This window comes from Anarrhichthys ocellatus, unplaced genomic scaffold, assembly GCF_004355925.1.
Source record: "Anarrhichthys ocellatus isolate YVR2014 unplaced genomic scaffold, GSC_Weel_1.0 scaffold105, whole genome shotgun sequence".
In the NCBI taxonomy this organism is placed as follows: Eukaryota; Metazoa; Chordata; class Actinopteri; order Perciformes; family Anarhichadidae; genus Anarrhichthys; species Anarrhichthys ocellatus.
Genome location: NW_022280135.1, coordinates 232,483 through 237,116, shown reverse-complemented (window position 1 = coordinate 237,116; position 4,634 = coordinate 232,483).

The following is a 4,634-nucleotide window of genomic DNA, read 5'->3' as shown; positions in this document are numbered from 1 at the left end:
ATCCTCCAGCAGAGACCGGTCCACCGTGGACAGACCCAGATCCTCCAACAGAGACCGGTCCACCGTGGACAGTTTTAATACTGGAGGATTTGACAGAATAATGTCCTCATCTTGGTGTCAGTCAGTGAGTGCTGGAGCTGTAGACTTTTCTAAATTCACACTTCAGCACTTGGGCTGCGTTAGCACACCGATAAGATCGCTGTGATAACATGTAATGGATCCGCCATCTGCAGCAGGTTTCAAATCGCTGCAGTCTTGAACTGAAATGAAATGAAACCAAAAAGACACGTAGGACTGTGACGTGTAAAAACACCAGCTACATTTAAAGAGAGCGAGTGTCGGTGGACTGTAGCTGTGTTTCAAACAATCTGTGATTTTCTGTTAATCACGTTGATCCTCTGCTTCTTCCTGAGTCCGCTTCCACTCTCCAGCAGCAGCAGAAAGCAGATGATGAAGTGGAGCTGTGATAATTTTGCTGTCAGCGTTATAAACAGGGTCCACTGAGTCTGACCCGTGGCTCAACACGCCGCCCATGAATCAGCCGAGCAGCGTAAACATTTGGGCAATAAATAACTATAATTAAAAAGTACTGGTTATTGCATAAATTAGGTAATCAATTTGACTGCGTTTGGTATTCATGCGCTGCCTGCTCGGCCTGCAGTTTGACTTATTAGGCTCCACTGTGGTTCACTGAGATTTGGGAGCTGGTATTTTTGCTGTGTGTGTGTGTGTGTGTGTGTGTGTGTGTGTTTGTGTGTCTCCATGTTGACCCAATATCTTATGACTGAGTCCTGAGGCTTATTTTCTTAAAACAAGAGATGAATGCTTTCACACTTCTTCTCTTCTTACAGTAACTTTGTTTCAAATTATTGAAATAATAAGTTTTTTTGCAGTGTGTTAAGCGCAATTATTATTTTTTTATATTTCGTTGATTCTACTAAATCTATTTACATTGAGATAGAACTCAAACTGTTCAATTATAATTATAATTTATATGGTAAAAAAGTAACGATTGTGCCTTTGAGGGAGTGCATTGAATGATGCTATCGGGTTGCATCATGGGAAATAAAATCCACCTTGTCTGACAAAGATATGAACGGGAGGAGTGGATCTGGTCCGCGCTGCTTTTGTTAAAGTTGAAAGGAGTAATAAAGTTCGCCGTCTTGGTTCGGTGCTCGTTTCATAACGATTCAACTCGTTCCACAGAACGTGAAATATCAACCGAAAAAATGACGACTGAAAGTATTTATGAGAAAAACAACAGCAGAGCTTTGAAACGACGGAGCAACTCTTCTCTGGTTTTATGAAGAATACGAGGCTGAATTAAAATGCACTCTTTAGTTTTTGCAGTGTTTGCTTTTACTTCCCCTAAAATGCATTACAAACAGGTTTCCATCGAGGGTTCCTCCCACACTTCTGTCCCATGATGCACCTCACTTAGAGAACATGAATAGTTGATGGGGAAAAGAACAACAATTGTTACTTAAGTCTTCATATAATATTTAAAGGACAAGCGTGGCAGGTCTGCAGCGGCGGCCTTGTAACTGAAAGCACTGAGGAGCTTCGTGCAATTAACTGCCAGAGGGGGAAACTGGAAGGAGGGAAGAAACAAAGAAAAGAAATGTGGGTTCTTTTGGTAAAAGCAGAAAAATAAATATATTAATGCAATTGTTCAAACTGCTCCCTTTCCCCTCCTAATTTAATTGCAGCTTCTGAGAACTGTGCAGAAATAGAAGTGGAGTCGATAAGCGTGTGCCGAGCCGACAGATTGCCTCATATCCATGCGGCGGGCTCAGCCCACATTAAGAATGGCCTCGGCGTCTTCCTCCTCCCTCTAAAGGCTGCTGGAGCCTTGGCAGCAGCTGCTTTTGTTTATTCTGCACCTAACATGTCCTCCCCCAAAAGTTTACCCTTGATCAACAAGGATATTAGGTTATGCTAATATTAGTCGTCATTAGAAAGCTGCTCACGGCGCTGCTTCCCTCTCCGTTCACTGACTCATTTGTTTTGATTACTTCGTGTTCTCTCCCAGCGCGTTAGCGGCCGCCGGCTCGGCCGGGCAGCGTGGGCGCGTGAACACGGGTCAAAGGGTTAAATTCTGCACATCTACTGTATATTATTCGTGTTAGCTTTCAGCTAATGTGCAACTCCTACCTCCCGCTCTTAAACATGACAGAGGTGCACTAATGGACAGCTGGAGGGCTTTAATGTACTGAAGAGCGTCGGGCCGCCGGCGGCTCCAGCCTCCATCTCGCTGCTACAAAACGCACTCTGTGCACACCGGGAAACAAACTTACATCCAACACAAGCTCTCGTTTAGGCTGCTGAGAGTCCCACAGGTCCCATTTCTCAGAACAAGAAACTGGTACTTAATGACAAGAAAATGAAGAGGAAGGAAAGAAAGCACAGTGTTTGTATTTGTACTAATGTGTGCATTACATTCATCAACAAATTCAAATCAGTGACAGAAAGGCAATAAATAAAGCTGCCTTTTCTCAGCACGCAAATATGTCAACAGTAGACAAAATATAGTCTTCTATGGCTTTATTAAAACTCAAATCATTGCCAGAGGAACTCACTAAAAACTCAGATGTGTCCCGCTGTGGACACAAGTATATACAGTATGTCGTCCATGTCCACTGTAGTGTACTTCTGAGCAGGTCCAATGAAGAGAGACCTCAATGCTGCAGCACACGGGGACATTTTAGACAAATGTTTTCTCCTTCAACATCACAATGCCGCCGTGCACGAAACCAGCTCCAGAGAAATGCTTTTCTCACTTTGTTGTGGAAGAACGTACCCGTCCAGCACAGATCCCTAAACCTCAACCCCATCAAGCACCTTCCGGATCAACTGGAGCCCCGAACCGTGAAACAGATCCGGTCATACCTGCAGCAGCTTCACCATCTGTTGAGAAGACTAAAACCAGAGGATCGCAGGCAGGAAGGTGGGCTAGTTTCTTACACTCGTTGGGAAATTAGAAAACTCTAATAGTCTCACTGAGGTAAAGTATTTACTGCAGCTGTTGTTTCAGTCGTCAATGTGATTTTGAATAAAGGTGTCCCACTTCTGGACCAGAGCTTTGGTTTAAATGTGGCTCTCTTTTCATTAAACATTGAGATGGATTCTGAGCCATATTTAGGACTCAGTAAGAGAGTCTTGGCTCTTTGCTGCATCCTCCATGAAATACAGAAATGAATACGTGTTGTGGTTGCGGCCCTGACAGCTCAGTTCTGGAGCGGTGGACTGAGAGCTGCTGGTTGACTCACCGTGTCCCTGCAGGCCTCCTCTTCCTCTCTCTCTCTCCCTCTTCCTCTCTCTTCCTCTTCCTCTCTCTCTCTGTGTGATTTTCACACAGTAAATCCTGAAAACACCCGGCGAGCGGACGCGTCAAAGACAGCGGACATCATCGATGTTCCGCTGCTCCGGCTAAGAACTAAATCCATCATGCATTGTGTTCCTCTCTCTCTCTTCCTCTCTGCGTTTCTCTCTCGGTTTTATTCGTCCGTCCTCACACACAAACCTGTCCGACCTTGTTCAGAGCTTTGAGGGATCAGCAGGTTTTCAGACGTCCTGTTATCAGCTTCTGTCTTCTCTAAAATCTCTGACGTGGAACACACCACTGAACTGAGTGTGATCGTGAACAAACAGTGCAGCAGCGTCTACAGGACGGTTACTCTCACAGCAACACATGTTCTTATCTTAACACTGAAGTATTAACTCGAGTCTTTAACATAAGCTGGTGGTGCCAGAAGACAAGTCAGAGGATTCCTCGTCAACTATGAACATCTGTACAACATTTTACATCACTCCATCTGACAGCAGGTGAGATATCTTTAAACAGTGGACTGAGGCTGCATCCACACTAATACCATTTCATTTTAAAATGGGGTTTTACCCAAACATCCAATTTAATTTAACAAGTCAAAGTTACTAGACTACGGGTCAATGAACTTGTTGTCTGTTCTCTCACTCGTAGCTCCGTCCTGCTGGAGAGCGTTGATGCTTTTGTTCCTTTACAGTTTCTCTGTGAACTTCACACTAGTTGTGCAGAACAAAATGAGCATGTATTCATGTAACGAGCACAAACTGACACTTGTTGCTGGTCTTTTATGGGAAAATGCACAAAAAATAAGACATAATACAAAGCATTGCATAAAGATACGTTACACTGTGGTATGCAGTTATACGCTGTTAATAACACTGAAACATCCATTTACCTACAGTATGAATTATGTACAGTTTAAAACACACATTGTACTTTACATTTATCCACCATTCTTATATAAATGCTGCTCTGTACATACTGTATGTAAACATGCATGTACTGTACATCAGGAAAGGAGGAGGCCTGCAGGGACACGATGAGTCAACCAGCAGCTCTCAGCTCTTTTAATATTTATTCACGCATCCTCGTTGCACCATTGTATTCTTGTCTCGCCCCAATCGAGGAGTTGAGGTGCTCTCACAGCACATATCTGATGTTCACAGAAGAAGAAAACGTTGAGGGGGTTAGACATGAGAGTCTATCTGAGAGCTCCACGACCTGTTCACCAGCAGCACAGCGGCAGCAGGAAGCTTCGGCTTGACCTCTCAGATTAAAGCCTCCGTCGCTGCTCCGCATCCCTCCCCTC